General features: G+C 39.5%; 1 protein-coding gene across 2 annotated transcripts in view; it reads right to left on the reverse strand.

Annotated features, from left to right (window-relative positions):
* Positions 1-11,362, reverse strand: part of LOC138760421 (regulator of G-protein signaling 7) — a 374,385-nt gene extending 363,023 nt beyond the window's left edge. For both annotated transcript variants that reach the window (XM_069930998.1, XM_069930997.1), the window contains exon 1: positions 11,169-11,362. The gene's annotated coding sequence lies outside the window, so the exon portion shown is untranslated. The remainder of the gene's footprint in view (positions 1-11,168) is intronic.
* Between the last annotated feature and the right edge of the window lie 6,665 nt (positions 11,363-18,027).

Raw genomic sequence — 18,027 nt, forward strand, 5'->3', positions numbered from 1 at the left:
CTGAGTGAGTGCCTTAGAAGAAGAAATCATCAGCTCTGGGTGTTCAAACTCCCCCCTCAGAATGGGCTGCAGTAACTTAGCAACATCTTGACCCAGCCATCAGGGACCCTCAGCCATGTGTCTCTCTCTTGCTCTACCCTTCTAACTCCTTTCCTCCAACTCCTCCACACCTTTTGTTTCCTTCTCCTATCAGTGGGCAGCAATTCTTGGTCCTCTGCCCTCTCCCCTTACTGCCCTCCTGCTCCTTCTACTCCATGATCCACCTATGATCTCTTACCTATAGGCTTGCACTCCAGCCCCTTTCCCTTCCTGCCCCCTCTCCTCCTCCTCCTACCTTTTCATACAGGCATCTACTTCCTTTACCAGATACCTGACAAAAGGGCTCAGGCCCAAAACGTTGATTGTCTTTTACTTCCCATGGATACTGCATAACCTGCTGAATTTCTCCAGCAATTGTGTTTCGCAGACAATACACCATTGTAGAAGTGGCACCATGAACAAATTATGCAAAACCACAAAAATTAAATGCTCTCAATTTAAAAAAAAAACATAGAATTGTTTATGCTCTTAATGAATAATGAGACACCACATATACAACATTAATTATTCAAGGGCAGAAAGGGTTTTCAACAATAATTATGACATAATTAAGCAGCTTAAATACCTAATTAAACTCCAGAATTAGGGTTGGGGAGACATTGATGCTTGCCATCAGAATGGTGCAAAAGCAGGAAAAGTTCCCATCAGTCCTTTGAGTGTGACAACATTTATTGTGGATAGTCACACTCCATAAATGATTCTCACCACCAATTCCAAGCCACAATTTGTGACTAGGCAGCGATAGAAAATTGTCAGCCACTTCCATCAAAATTCAGATTTTAAAGACATTTTAACATTTTATCTTGGTCTGGAAATCTGTTCATTCAGAACCATTCTACCTTTTAAAAATTCCCTTTGGCACCTTCCTGTGAACTGCTATTTATGTCCTATTTATGCACCATGGGAGTTTAACAGAAGGAGCCTGTAGGACATTTTCCCTTCATCCATTCATTTCTATTAAAATAAGCAGCATGAACTTGATCAGCAACAATAAGAGTCTATATTGGGGTTTGAAATATGAAAAAAAATTCACAGTTTTCTTTTAACCTTACTCTTATTAACATGTTCAGCTCAATATTTAATATGTCTGAATTCTTTTTAATCTCTTGATCTTTGCTTCTCCAGGCTACATTGTTATATCCTTTGTCAACTTTCCTCATTATGCACATATCTGCCAATTTTAAAAAAAATCTTCATACTTACTAAATAGCCCACATCAAGATCATAAGGTACATATGGCAAACAATGAAGAACCCGCACTGGTCCCCGTGGAACACCATCAGTCAGAGATGTCCAGTTAGGCTAACACTACTACCCTGTCTCTCATGGTCTAATACAAGTTTCTCTGTGTTGTCCGAGTTTGCAGACAGAGACTAACTTGATTCTTTTTCTCAGTTCTGATGAATAGTCTTAGCCCTCAAATGCTACCTGTTTCGCTCTCCAGATCTGCAGAGTTTTTTGCATCCTGGCATGCATCCACACAATTCAGATGGGTGTTGAGGATAAAAGATTGTTTTTTTAAAAAACAACCAATAAACAAAGTTTTTAACTGTGTTCCTAATCAGAGGTGAACAGTTTGCAAACATTAGCCTATCATCCATAAAATACTATATTGCAAGAAAGTATGATGATCAGATTATAAGTCCAGAAGGAACAATATAATGTATAATAGTCTTCAAGCCTAGACGTTGTCACAGTAAGAACAGGAACAGGGCAAAACAGCTGCACTGACTCAAGTTGGTTGAGAAAACAGTGAAAGTGATATCGCAAAACAGCAAAGACTTTTGCCCAATACAAAGCACAACTATAACCACAATTAAGGCAAAGTGAAGTCTTGAGCTTGAACACAGAAGTGAAAGCTTGACGTATAGGATAGGCTCAATTTCAGTTTGTATAGGAAATTCCCCAGAATCCAGCATCCATGGGGATTGGTAAATGCTAGATAAGTGAATTTTCTGGTAGCTTGAGATTGTGTGTGCATGGATACGCAAATGAACCACTAGGATGTGCCAATTTTAAACTCGTATTTTTTACCCATTTATTTTCTGGAATTATTTTTGCCTGTTGCTTGAATTCCAGATAACATGGATTTTACTGTATCTGGAACTCAAGGGAAAGTGCATCTTTAAAGAAAGTAGCATAATAGGAATTGAAGTTGATTGTGAGAATGTGTCTACACCAACAATGCTACTAGAGAACATAGGGAAGGCTATCATTTAAACTAAAATAGGTTCCAAAATGCAAATACAAAACGAACAATAGTTTGCATATTGAAGAGGTGCAGAAGTCACAGGATATTCAATCCTAAAGCTTAGAAATTATAGGAAGCAACATTGGAAGCAGATATCATAGATCAGGTGAAATAGTCAGAAAGAGTATTGCTCCTTGAAGAACTTGTTCAGCCACAAAATTACGATATTGTAGCAGTGGCTACACTGCTCCTGCAATAACACACGCAACCAGACGGGTTGAGCTCAGTGGGCAGAATAGTTTATTGCAGGCTGCTGGGCTGCACTTGTACTCCCAGCCCGGACCTGGCTGAGAACCGCACTGGAGGGCGCTGACGTCACCTGGGCGTCACGTGGTCCCCCAGCGCGGGTTTCTGAGCCCCGTGCTGGAAGGAAGGGAAATCCCCGATGGCGCCATTTTGGCCAGCTCCTTACAAGTGGGCCAGTTCACTTGCCTTGTGGTGAGCCGCCACAGTACCCTATTTAAATACACGCTGTATGACAGGTTTGTGGTTCAATTGCTAACCAGATTCAAATAAGTTAACACACAGAATCATACGCACTGTCTGCCCTTGGGTGCAAAGTTGAGAAAACAGTGAAAGTGGTATCGCAAAACAGCAAAGACTTTTGCCCAATACAAAGTACAACTATAACCACAATTAAAGCAAAATGAAGTCTTGAGCTTGAACACAAAAGTGAATATGTGAAGCTGGATGAGACCAACACACAATCCATCCACTAATGCACATTATGACAGAATAGAGAGAAAGAGGGGGGGGCAGGACAGGGGGAGGGGGAGGGAACAAGACAGAGACACACATGTTTTGGGGAAATAAATTGGGAAAGGTTTGTTAGAGTAGGTCACATACAAACACTTTAAAACAAATCTTATTTAAAATACTGGAGCTCTGCCCATGGAAGATGTATCGGCTCCAGAACTTTTGAAGAATACTCAAGAGACTTCAATAATCGATTGTTGTTTTCAAAAGGCAACAGATAAAAGAGCATGTTGGTGCTGCCTCTGTCTGGAAGAGAACTTGCTGTTGTGAGGGTCATGTGGTTTTGCAAGCAGAGAGAGTCAAACAGGCTTTCGCTCAGAGAGTCAGAGAGAGAGAGAGAGAGAGAGAGAGAGAGAGAGAGAGAGAGACACACACAGAGATCTTGTACAGTCTTTCAGCCAGCAGAAGTAGATGGGACCGGAACAGGACAAGCTGGCAAGCCTGTTTGGAAGATGGCCTGGTCAAAACCTTTGTGGTTCATGCAAGAGGAGAGAACTGGCTGTCTAATGTTTCACTTGGAATAAGGGAAACAAAAAGGAACTCTGTAGTGACCTGAAAGAAAGAGGTTATCATCTGGAGAACCCTGAAGGGTAAGTTTTGTCAGTAAGACATTGGAGTGGCTGATGGGAGTACATCAATTGTGGATGTCCTGGAACAACAACCTCTCTCTGAAAACTGACAAGAACCTTCCTCAGCAGTAACCATTTACCTTTCAAGCACCAAAGCCTGGTGAACTTTATAAATGTTAAATTCTGTACACAGTATAAGAATTGCCTGCAACCAGTGAACTTGGAGGAATGAGAAGTGAGATTGGACCATGAACCAAAGAACTTTTCTGAACTTGCACATATATTACATACATGCGCACTTAGAATTAGAAGGGAGTTAAGTTAGGTTAAGTAAGTCAATAGAGATAAGTTAAAGTTTGTTTCTATTTTCATGTTTAAAGATAATTAAAAGCAACTTTGGTTTAAATAACCATTTGTCTTGGTGAATATCTATTGCTGTTAGGTTTTGGGATCCTCTGGGCTCATAACAACATCAATTCAAAATGGCTAATGGGTTGAACTGTCAGAATAATAGGTTACATGTCCAGTACTAAAGTCTAAAGCCAACACAACTCTTCTTTTTTATTATTTTTATTTGATCTTTATATAGAAATATATACAAAAAAAGGAATGACACAACCAATTATACAATGTAACAAAGTAAGCAAACTCACTATAACAGAAAATATTAGGGACAGTTATTATTGATAAGAACTCTTTGTTTCTTTATTATCAAATTCGATCTTTGGTAAAACATGTGTTTGGTAGAGATATGATTTTACCTGAAATGACTAAATTTGAGAGTTTTCTTATGAAGGTACCAGAGAAGGGATATATTTCAGTTATGTATCAAATATTACAGGATGGTATGGATAAAAAGGGTTGGGATAAATCTAAAGGTAAATGGGAAGTGGAGATTGGTTTTATTTTTTCCGAGGATGATTGGTCAGATATTTGTTATGATACTGTAACTAGACTGATAAATGTAAGTTATGCAATGATTAATTATAATTTTTTACATCAATTATACTGAACACCTGAAAAACTAAAAAAATATGGTTTTCATGACTCAGATTTGTGTTTTAGATGTGGTAACGCGGTTGGAACTTTTTTTCATGTGGTTTGGTCAGGTATAAATATACAATCTTTTTGGAAAAAAATTCAATTGTTTTTAGAATACCTGTATAAGATTAAAATACCTTTAGATCCGACAATATTTTTATTGGGCAGTTTGCAACCTCTGAAAGGTTTTGGATTAGATAAATTTCAACTTGCTTTTGTATATTTAGCTTTATCTTTAGCAAAAAAATGTATTGCTAGTATGTGGAAAGATACAAATATGATTGATATTAATAGATGGCATAATGAGATCAAATATTGTTTAATAATGGAAAAAATTACATATGTTTCGCGTGATAATTATAATTTTTTTCATCATAAATGGTTGTTATATTCAGAATATTTACATTTTGATTTACATTGATTAGATTTTAATATGTATGCTTCATTTTTCTTTAATTTTTTTTCTTTTTTTTCATGGCTCTCCTTAGGAGAGTTGGCTGAAGGGGGGGGGTTTCTTCTCTTTTTTTTCTTCTCTTTTTTTCTTTTATATAAAATATAAAATGTAATGCTCATTTCTAGTTTATTGTTATATATGTTACTTATTACCTGTATCTTGAGTCAATAAATAAAGTTTAAATAACAGAAAATATTATTAATTCAAAGATAAAGTAGAAAAAAGAAAAAACAAAAATAAAATAATTATATAATCCAAATCAAAGTTGCATGGCTAATATCAAGCAAAAGTAAAAATAAACTCAATCCATGAGAACTGGAGATTACTTAATTGTCATTACCTTTAAAGGTTATGAAAATAATTCTAAAAAGAGCCCCGAAGATGCAAACATTTTAAATTTAAAACTCTTGCTGAACATCTAACTTTCTTCAAAGTTATAAATAAGACATCAAATCATGTAACCATTGATTATGAGTGGGCGGGGAAGAATCTTTGCCAGCCAACATGTTTTTGCAATGAGAAGCCTCGGGGAAAAGATTCCACAGTACTGAAGTCAAGGTGATTATTGAAGCATTGAGCTTAGCATTTCTGCCACTGGCAACAGAATGACTTGAAGACAAATGTATGTCAGTATATCCATCCGGTAGCACGTTGCTTGACTTTAGGCAAGGACACGTATCTTTCAAGATAAGTTCAGCCAAGTAACACTGTTGAAGGGTGTAATGAATTATATTCAGATAAAGTATTAAAAACTTCATTCCAGATGAAATACTTGCAATATCACAGGGATCATCAAACACAACTGCCTGTGGAGGTAGCTGGCCCTCCAAATCGATCAATAAAGATGAACATTGGTTCAAAAAATTGAAGCCAAAATACGAACAGATAATACAGTAGAATTTTTTTTTTTAATTTAGACATACAGCACAGTAACAGGTCATTTCAGCCCACGAGTCCATGCCGTCCAAGTCTCACCCAATTAACCTACAACCCCGGTACGTTTTTTTTTGAACAGTGGGAGGAAACCGGAGCCCTGGGGAAGACCACGAAGACACGGGGAGAACGCACAAAGTCCTTACAGACAAAATTGGATTCAAACTCTGGTCCCGGTCTCTGGTGCTGTAGATTAACTGTGCAGTCCTCTCAAATCTTGCATAGTAAGGTGCCATGCAAAGGTATGTCAACAATTCTGCAATCCTGTTTGGCTTCCTTGTCTGCTAACATTTTTCTTTGGTTGCAATCTATTTTCTCTTGTTACTGTATAGCACAAGATCAAGAGGATCTTGATCAAGAGGAGTTAAATAAATTAGAATGGAACAGAAGCCAAACACATACTATAAGCCTTTATCAACAATCTTCAAACATTACAGTGCAGGACAGGCCCTTCAGCCAAATGGTGTGCTGACCTATGTAAATCTACTCCACAGAAATCTAATTCTTCCTTACCTCATACCCATTACCGTCTGTTTTTCTTACATTCATGTGCCTGTTCAAGAGTTTCTTTTTGTATTTCTCCACAATCCCCCACCAAGTTCAAGTTCAAATTTATTGTCAGAGTATATACATGACATCACATACCACCCTGAGCATCTTTTTCCTGTGGACCAGGCAGAATGTCTACTTATTGACAGTGTAGATTGTACTCAAGAAAAGGATACATATCCAAAAGAAATAAATGTAAACAAAGAAAATGTAAACAAACTATGCAAATACAGAATAAAGAAATATTCAGTAATAAATAATGCGCAAAGGAAGAATCCTTAAATGAGTCTCTGATTGAGTCTGTTCTTTACGAGTCTGATGGTGGAGGAGTAGCAACTGTTCCTGAACCAGGTGGTATGAGTTTTGCAGCATCTTTCCTGATGTCAGCTGCGAGAACAGAGCAATTTCTGGGTGGTGTGAATCCTTGAAGATTGCTGCTGCTCTCCGATGGCAGAGGTATTATTACCCCATTTTTGTCAGGTTCGTTAAGTTCACAGACACAAGCTGACAGACAAGGAGTATTCTTTGTCGTACACATGAGGTAATAGCGATGGGTAAATCTAAAAACTACTTAGACATTCACATTGGACACATGGATCTCCGAAACTCTCTCCTCTTTGTTGCATACGTGCAGTAATACAGGTGCTCCTCGACTTAAATGTGGCTATGTTCAGACAACCCCATTGTAAGTGGAAGAATTGTATGTCAAAAAAGAATTCAGTACCACACCTACCGAACATCATAGCCTAGCCTACCTTAAACATGCTCAGGACATTTATCGTAGCCTACAGTTGGGCAAATTTATCTTTAAAAAAGCCCATTTTATGATTAAATTCTACACTGAAAAAACAAATTCTTATCATAAAATCTAGTGATAACTACCACTGTAACTTTGAAAAACCATAAACCGAACTATCACAAGTAGAGGAGCAGCTGTATGTGGTTACTAACACAAGACAGGGATTTCAGCAGACACTACATATTCCCATGTAACCACAGAGTGCATCTCAATGTTAAGTAATATATGGTTACTAACACACTCTTACAAGACAAGGACTTCAACACATAGTCCCGATTCCCTGCAGGAACAGGATGCAGCTCAATGCAAAGTATTCACTCACAATACTATGGTCGCACTCCAACCAAAGACTTCTGCAGTGATGTCCACAGTTCACGAACTTGCATAGAACAGTTTTCATAGTTCGGACCAAGGAGCAGCAAGACTATGGTGCAGCACATGGTAGGTTTATAAGTGGGGAGTCTGGCCCAGGGAATTAGCAAGTGATTTCAAGGGACCAGTGGTTAAGGGTGTGGGCAGAACCCACCTTGATTGACAGGTGATCCAACTTCTGATTAAATTCCAGATGGAGAGATCGCGTGACCCTCCAAAATCCACACTCCCACCAAGTTCCAGGCAGAGAGGTCGTGTGGCCCTCCATAATACACATTGCGGCCAATTTCCATACAGAGAGGCCACAATCCACACCACCATACCAAGCAGTGATGCAGCTGGCTAGTACACTTTCCTCTACACATCTGTAGAAGTTTGCTAATGTTTCCAATGCCACACCAAACCTCTTCAATCTCCTAAAGTAGAGGTAAATGCAAAATTAGTTTTCTTAACTATGTTAAAAAGGCAAATGGTATGTTGGCCTTCATATCAAGAGGGTTTGAGTATAGGAACAAGGATACCTTACTGCAGCTGTACAGGGCCTTGGTGAGACCCCACCTGGAGTATTGTGTGCAGTTTTGGTCACCTTATCTAAGGAAGGATGTTCTTGCAATGGAGGGAGTGCAGAGGCGATTCACCAGGCTGATACCTGGAATGGCAGGAATGACTTATGAGGAAAGATTGCGCAAATTGGGATTGTACTCGCTGGAGTTTAGAAGATTGAGAGGGGATCTCATAGAGACCTATAAAATTCTGGCAGGACTGGACAGAATGGATGCAGATGGGATGTTTCCAAGGATGGGAAAATCCAGAACCCGGGGCCATGGTTTGAGGATAATAGGCAAACCATTTAGGACCGAGATGAGGAGGAATTTCTATACCCAGAGGGTGGTGAATCTGTGGAATTCATTGCCACAGAGGACAGTAGAGGCAGGTTCATTAAATATATTTAAGAGGGAATTAGATCTATTTCTTCAGTATAAGGATATTAAAGGTTACAGAGAGAAGGCGGGGACGGGGTACTGAACTTTAAGATCAGCCATGATCTCGTTGAATGGCGGAGCAGGCTCGAAGGGTCGAATGACCTACTCCTGCTCCTATCTTCTATGTTTCTATGTTTCTATTAGTAGCCCCAGAAAAGGGCCTCTGAAAAAGTGACTCCACTATCACCCCTGGCAATGTATTCAAAGCACCCACACTCTCTGATTTAAAAAAAACTTATTCTGACCCTTCACTTAAACTTCCTCCACTCACAGTAAACCAATTGTCCTCTGATCTTTGCAATTAAATTCTGATTCCACTCTGGCAACACTGATAATTATTTTAGAGCATGGAAACACTATTTTGAGTATGAGACCCTTCATCAGAATTAGTGTTTTAAATTTTTTAAATATTGGACTTGGCATGTGTTTTGCTCAAATATTTATGATTTGTCTATTTTCCTTGAGAAGTTTAATATTCGTTTGTGGTGACCCACTTACCAGCAAGCAAACTGGCTCCCAAAATGCTGTGGAAAATGCAGGAAATTGACCAGCACCCAACAACAGGTTTTTAATTTGAGCTGATGACATCACTTCCTGTCCATGTGACAGAAGCCCAGCATGCAAGCCTGGAGGTGTCAGTCTTGTACTAGATGGCATAGTGTGTTCATAAACCTGACAATGTTTTCACCAATGTCTATAGTAGCTCATTATAGAATACTTCGCTACCTTGGTGACCCTGATGATCCAAATTATATATGGACCCCAAAATGGAAAATTTTTCTTTGATATGTGTCCTGCCACTAAAACTGCAAATGTTTTGGACCTAACAACCATGTGTATCGTTTGACCAAGCAGAAGCCCATTCCAGTTGGGGCTGATAACATCTGATTACTACTATGTAGTACGTGACCTGGATCAAGAGACGGCCCGCCGAGTTTCCCATTTTCTGCAGCATCCTCTGCAGAAGGCCAAGTAGATGGCGCTCAACAGTCCGCTCATCCATACCTTTGGCCTCTCATGACGTGAGCAAGTGGCCTGTTGACTTCACTTGGATGGCTTGGGGGACAGAACCCTTTCTGTGGTCATCAATGCAATGTTGGTACTGTACCTAGCTATCAGGCATTTCAGGTACTTTCTAAAGCAAACATTTCATGGCTATTATGGACAACAAGTCGCTTACATTTGCCTTCACTAAGGTATCAGATCCATGTTCGGCTTGTCGACAGAGACAATTATCATATATTTCTGAGATCACAATGGCCATCAAACACATCTCAGGAAAGGTCAATGTAGTGGCAGATGCACTGTTTCACTTGGCCATACAATCCATGCAGACCTTAGCCCAAGGGGTGGACACTCATGAAAGTGCAACAGCCAGATGAAGAAATTCCACATTACGGAAGAGGAGACACAAATCTTCGGACAAGGCCCAAGGAGCTCAAACTCCTGAGAGATGAATCTGCAGATCAACCTTGACCAATTGTTCCAGTGGCCTGCAGGCAGCAGGTATTTGACACGGTACACGGGATGGCACATCCATTGAATGCAATAACTGTCTGGATGGCAGCCAATAGATTTGTGTGGCATCGCCTTTGAAAACAGGTTAGCAATTGGCTGAAGACATACACTTGTTGCTAGACATCCAAAATCCAGCAACACATAAAAGACCCACTGCAATATTTTAAGCCGACATATTGGAGGTTTGACCACTTACACGTGGACATTGTAGGCCCCCTGCTGGTGTCTCATGGTTCCTGTTTTCTTCTCACTATAGTGGATTGGACCACTTGGTGGCCAGAGGCTGTTCCACTAGCAGGCATGACTACCTATGCCAGAGCCCTCATTTGTGCCAGGAAAGCACATTTCAGTCTGCCAGACAACTGAGTACCACCCATAATACAATGGACTAGTAGAAAGGTTCCACAGGCATTTGAAATTGGCCCTTATGGCATGTCTGCAGGGACCTAACTGGGTTGACTAATTTCCGTGGGTACTCTTGAGGATACGAACAGCATCTAAGGATGATAAAGTTGTCTCATCGGCAGAACTGGTCTACGGTGCGCCCCTGATGGTTCCAGGAGTATTTGTATCAGACTCAGGAGGATGGAAGGAGATGGTCACAGTAGTCTGAAGCACACTCTGTGAGGAGCTTGGTTCTTTAGCAAAAATTACATCTCAATATGGTCAGGCCAGGTTCTGTATGCCCCAGAACTTGCAGGATTGCAAGTACATTTTTGTACAGAAAGGAACACATCAAACACCATTCCATTGGTGTCCTTTAGAGGTAATAAGACACAACTGTTCAATGTACATTTTGGACATGGAGATAAAGAGGAAGCTTTTACAATTGACCATCACAAACCTGCTCATCTGAATTTGGATGGATCAGTCATAGTTCAGGCATCTCAGCAAAGAGGAAGGCTGCCTAAATGGAAAAAAAAATAGACTGTGGGAGTCCACAGCAGGATTGCCAGTTCTAGGAAGGGTGCTCCCAAAATGGCAGATGTGCTGTGGAAAATGTAAGAAATTGACCTTCATCCAACATAGGTTTTAATTCTGAGATTATTACATCACTGATGATGTCACTTCCTGTCCATCTGATAGAAGCAGTGATGTATATAAGCCCAGCATGCAAGCCTGGAGGTTTCACTCTTGCACTGGACTCCATAGCATGTACATTGACCTTCCTGTGTATGCATCAACTTGACAACATGTACACTGACGTCGATAGTAGCTCGGATTCGAATATTTTGCTGCAAGTTCACCATGATGCAAGGGAATAGAAATACATGTTGAATAATGGTATTATGCATCTCCTTGCATTTTGATAAATCTTTTGACTAATTTAATTACTTTAATTCCACATTTAATTGAGTATAAGAGATGTTTTATAGGTTCAAGATGTACGAGTTGTAAAACAAAGGAAGATAACGCTGACATAAATAATGAGAAATGTACCATATATTTTGGCATAAAAGTCGGCCCCCTTTTACAGCCTCATTTTAAATGTTTTCTCATATAACAGGTGTATGTCTACCCCCAAAAATCGTGGCACCTGAGATGTTGGGCATTTGTTGGCGTATAAGTCGACCCCCAAAAATCATGATAATTGATCTGCTGTGCTTTTGCTGGAAGTAATTATTATCATGGAGGCTCCATCAAAAGTATGAAGTGAATTTTAAGGTAAAAGAAAATCAACTGTGCTGCTGCAAGAAGATTTGATATGTATAAGTTGGTAAGAGATTGGAGAAAGAAAGAAGAGACTTTAAGAAAAAGACCAAAAAAGGCAATGTTTGATGAGGCCGAAGAATCACTCATTGGCCAGAGTTGGAAAATCACGTTGCAGAATGGGTACGTGAACAGAGACAAGATTGCTACATAGTCACCTGAAATAAAATAAGAACATTTGCACTGCAGAGGGCCAAGTCACACCCAGACCTCACTGATGATTTTGAGGCTACAGTCAGCTGGCGCAACCATTTCAAGAACAGAAAAAATCTGATATTGTGATTAAAAAAAACAAAAATTACACAGAAACTACAAAAAGATCTCATCATAAAGTTGTAAGTTTTCGCCAGTTTATTATACGGAACCAGCAGAAATACATTTGCATTGGCAAATGTCGGAAACATGGATGAAGCCCCCATGAATTTCAACATGATAGGCAATAGAACAATGGAATGGAAAGGTGTTAAAACTGTGCAAACCAGAAGTACCGACCATGAAAGGACCAGGTTTAAAGTGGTGTTATCGTGCATGGCCGACAGGATGAAGTTAAAATCCATGGTAATCCATGGCAAAATTAAACCTAAAATAAAACTCCCTGCTGGTATTTTTGTACATTTTCATGAAAAAGGATGGAAGGATAAAAGTGGGGTAAAACTATGGATAGACAATGTGTGGAACAGGCAGCCGGGCGGTTTATTCAAGGAAGAGTTTGCTAGTCTTGGATATGTTTCGTAGTCACTTAACTGAAAACACAAAGTAGATTAGCACTGCATAAAACATGCATGGTGGTTATCCCAGGTGGTTTGACGTCTCTATTGCAACCTCTCAATGTCTGCTTGAACTAGTCATTCAAAGACCATGTGTGCGAGGAATGGAATACATGGACGTCGAGTGCAGAAAAATCATTCACAAAAGCCAGGCAATGCATGCTGCATCACTTGATGTGCTGTATAACTTCATGCTCAAGGCATAGGACAAAGTTAAAGTAAAAAATCATTTAAAAAGTTAACTTGTTAAAACAGTATCTCTTGTGCAATTGATGAGTTATTATGGGACACTGAAAATGAAGCTGCCTCATCAGATACAGACTAGGACCCGTATGATGAGCTGAAAGTATGGATGTGCTTGCCGCCATCTTTGCCTCAGATGATGAGAGCAAGTGTGATTTTGAAGGGTTCTAAAGGTGTTGTTGTTTTCAATAAAAATTTCATTGAAAATCTGTTGTAGTCGGGTTTTGTTTTTCAAGGCTCGACTTATACACTGAATTGGCAGGGAACAGCTTTTGAATTGATTTTATGGTCTCAAAAGTATATCTGGCATTTAAGTTGACCCCCCCCCCCCCACCATTTTTGAGAGATTTTTTCGGGTTTCAAGACTTGGCATGTATGCCAAAATATATTACAACTTTGAAATTACTAACTTGTTGAGGAATGCAGTGCAAGTACTTGCCCAGAGTGAAATGAGGCTTGGAAAAATTCTAGAGATCAATCTGTTTATATGGATGCAGCCAAACTATTGTGCAGAACTTTGTGCCAGAGAATGACAGGAACTGTTTACAATCAAACAAAAATCTCAGAAAGGTCAAACAGTATCCATGGAGAGAGAAAGAGAGTTGGAAGTCTTCCATCAGAACTGGGAGAGATAAAAATGATCATTTTAAGTTGCCAAGATGATGGCGAGACGAATAGAATAGGCAACTATGCTTTTTGGCCTGTGTTATGCATTACTGATAAGAGTGTTGTTGGACTTTGCCGCGGTCAGGCTGTATTAATGGAAAGAATAAAATTCTAACCCAATATTACATATGGATAATTTAATGTAGAACTGGCCAGTTCTGAAAAAGATTCAATTTGGAGAATTTAATTTTGAGTCCGGGTGGAAGTTGAGGTGTTGTTGCAGAAACACAAAACAAAACAGGGGCAAATGTAGACGACACAGCCCCACAAACCTCAGAGAGCAGCAGCAATCATCAAGGATCCACACCACTCAGGACATGCTCTGCTCTTTTTAATTCTTTTAAAAATTTAGACAAATAGTACAGTAACAGTCCATTTTGGCCCATGATTCCATGCCATCCAATTTACACCCAAGTGACTTATGTCCCCCGGTGTGTTTTTGAACAGTGGGAGGAAACTGGAGCCCCGGGAGAAAACCCATGCAGACTCAGGGAGAATGTACAAACTCCTAACAGACAGCATGGGATTCAAACCCTGGTCCAGTCCCGATTGCTGACGCTGTAAAGGTGTTGCGCTAACTGCTACACCAACCTTACTGCCCTTCAGGTGACGGGTTTGAACTGCAGATTATATGAGCAAGATAGAACAGTGCAGCACAGAATGAGCCCATCACCCCACATGTCTATGCTGAACATGATGTCCAAATCAATATAAATTCTGCTTGCACATGATAGATACTCCTGCATTCCATCATAGTTGAGTGTGCATCTAAAAGCCCTTTAAATGCTATTATTCTGTTTCCACCACTAATTCTCACTGCTGTCATGAGAAAAGAGGTAGAGGTTTCACAAGGCTTGTACCACCAGGTTAAGGAACATTTGCTGCCACTCCACCTTTTACTCCCTTACTCAGAGTCTCATTTAAGGACTCGTATTTGCACACTATTTATTATTGAATATTTATTTCCAGTATTGCAGTCAGTTTGTTACATTTCTCTCTTTTATATATGAATCTTGAGTACAGTTATTTGCTCTGCCACAAGTAGAAATTCTGATTGACCCACAGGGAAAAAAAACCCTTGGTTGTATTTGATGTCATGTATTTTCTCTGATCAAAACTTTAAATGTTGAACTTTGAAATCTTCCTCACAATTCAACATCATCATACCCGGTCCACCCAAGGCCTCATGTCTTCTGCTCCAATTTCTCAATTGCTTGATCACTCAAAAATGTATCTGCTTCCTGCAAATGAGGGTGAACAGGATTGATGTAGATAGATCCAGCATGCACACATTGGACTGAAGAGCCTGCTTCTGTGCTGTACGACTCTGTGAGTCTATGAATCTTTAAATGGTCCCGTTGAGTTAGGCAGGCTTTCATTGGGAGCCATTCAAACAATGCAGAAGGCTACTAATAGATAGGTCGGACTGGCAGTAGGATGGAGAATTAAATGTCGTATCTGAGTTTGGTTTCTTTAATGTAGTGGAAACCACCTTGCAAACATACTGGAAGATTTAAAAAAGAACAAGTCAATCGTTTCTTCATCTGATTTTTTTAAAAAATTGGCTCCAGGAAATGATGGGATGTGATGAAAGGGCAGTTGAAGTTCATTTTCACATGTGAAAATATGAAAAAAAAAATCACAGCAGCCTGCAAAACTATTCATTTTCAAAGCATGACTATTTTTAATGTCTCACCAGTGGAATGACCATTTATTCCTGGCTTTGTCATCCTACTCATAAGCACCAATTTTAGACATGCAGCAAAGTTTAAAAGTAAGCTGGCATTAAATGTGAGATGTAGTACTTACATGGAGTTCTGTAGTAGCACAATGAAGTCACTCTGGAACTGAATTTCAGAAATAGATTTCAAAGTGCATACCTTATTTGTATTTAATGTTATAAAAATAGAGGCAATTTTTGCTCAGTAAAGTTCTTTTATCTTTTTAAGATAAACAGAATCCAACAACTACTTACGTAAGATTTCTATCTTTTATTCCGGTTTGTTGACACTGATGGCCACATTCAGAGGTGGGCGGGGTGGGGGGGGGAGGGGGAGAGGGTCATTTGTGAAGCATAAATGTAAACAAAAGAATTGATTGTGATATTAATTGTCTGACCACAAAGGTGTCCGATGAAGCTGTGGCATAAATTTATTCTTGAAGCAAAATAGCTCCAGGCCTAATTAGCAGCCAGGCACCACATGATAAGCCAGGGGCAAGGAAGGTGAAGTACACTCTCGTCCATCAGATACAGCTATTCCATTAAACATCTCCCCTCTTAAGGACAGTTCAAATTGGAACAAGCTTCAAACCCAATACTCTCAACCCCAGAGACAAAAGCCCACTCCATGTGCAAGTTGGTCTTTGGTTGAATTAGCTGAATTACAATCACACCATTAAACTACAACAAACGTCATGTTTGTCTCCGATTTCTGCTGGCAGCCGATGTTCCTCTCAAAACCAGAATCCAACAACTACTTACATAAGCTGGCCATTGTTGATTGGATGCTGGAATGTAACATCTAAAAACCAGGAACTGGCTACGCATTCAGTGATCCAATCCAATTATTTCATTTCCCTTTCCACGGGTGCTGTTTCCAGCATTCCCTGTTTTTATTTCTGGAACTGCTGAGCCAATAGTCAGCGGGTAAAAGTTAAGATATGGCATATTTTCTTGAATTCTAGAATTTCAAATGTGCTTCTCTGCAAATAGCAAAATATTTAAAAATGCAGTGCTTATTTCTTCATCTGATTTTTAAAAAAAATTGGCTCCAGGAAATGATGGGATGTGATGAAAGGGCAGTTAAAGTTCATTTTCACATGTGAAAATATGAAAAAAAAATCACAGCAGCCTGCAAAACTATTCATTTTCAAAGCATGACTATGTTTAATGTCTCACCAGTGGAATGACCATTTATTCCTGGCTTTGTCATCCTACTCATAAGCACCAATTTTAGACATGCAGCAAAGTTTAAAAGTAAGCTGGCATTAAATGTGAGATGTAGTACTTACATGGAGTTCTGTAGTAGCACAATGAAGTCACTCTGGAACTGAATTTCAGAAATAGATTTCAAAGTGCATACCTTATTTGTATTTAATGTTATAAAAATAGAGGAAATTTTTGCTCTGTATTATTTTGTCTTATTTTATCTTATTTTGTCAGACCAACTTCTGTAATACAAAATGTCTAACTTTCAAAGAGACTCTTACCATCTCCCGTGTTGAATGACAATCAGGGATCAGCAAACCTCAGTGTGAGAGACCCGATCAAATGATATTGAATCACTCGGGGACTTTTTTTTATCATTACCTTCCCACGGTGAGAAATAAACTTTCTCGAACTAACTAGGAAAACTACAGCATGTTTATAAAGTGGCAGCACTCCAATCAGTTGAAGCTCAGCAACGATACTTCCACTTAACGACAACAATTAGTTTTCATTTTTAAAAAAACCCAATTTATATGCTTCATAATCTCAATATACTCTGTCCAGTTTCTTTCCATTGTAAAACAGCTTTAATTGTGTTGTCCTCTAAGGGTTGCCCACCGTCCCTCTGCATAGTTCTTAATTTGATCTATTAATTTGATCTCCTAGCCTGATTCCAAAGGGAAAGAAGGATGGAAGGTGCAGTGTATACCAGCGACAAATTCAGAGGTCCAGGGATGTGGCGGAGAGATCGATCTTAATGGTCAGACCTCCAGCCTCGAGCTCTTTTAGAATTTCAGGAAAAGCAAACCTAGTCAATCAGTTGTTTATTGACCAGGAGTATCAAGGAGCCACAATGGAGGTGGGCAAGAAAGACACCACCAGTGAATTGAGGGAATGGGATCAGACAGGAGCTGAGGCTAAAGAGGTACAATTACAAAAACCTTCTAGTTTGGATTTCCTTTAACCCATGACTCATCTGCCAACAACTGACAAACAACTGCCACCACCCATTCCCCAGCCTTTGTATAAAGTTAGAACAAAGTCCTGATAAGTTCGTAAGTCTGTAATTCATAGGAACAGAAGTAGGTTATTTAGTCCATCGATTCTGCCCCAAGTTGAGTTGATCTATTTTCTCACTCAGCCTCACTGCCCACCCTTCTACCCTAACCTTTGATACCCTGGCTAATCAAGAATCTATCAACCTCTACCTTAGGTTTCCTCCAACACCTGCTGGGGACATTGGGTGTAATTGGGCAACTCGAGCTCGTGGGCCGAAAGGGCCTGTTACCAGGCTGTACGTTTAAATTTAAATACAGATAGTCCGTGACTTATGACCTATGCAACTTACAACTATCCATACATACAACCAAAATAAAATACTGTATAAA

Source organism: Narcine bancroftii, chromosome 4 (genome assembly GCF_036971445.1).
Source record: "Narcine bancroftii isolate sNarBan1 chromosome 4, sNarBan1.hap1, whole genome shotgun sequence".
NCBI classification, from domain to species: domain Eukaryota; kingdom Metazoa; phylum Chordata; class Chondrichthyes; order Torpediniformes; family Narcinidae; genus Narcine; species Narcine bancroftii.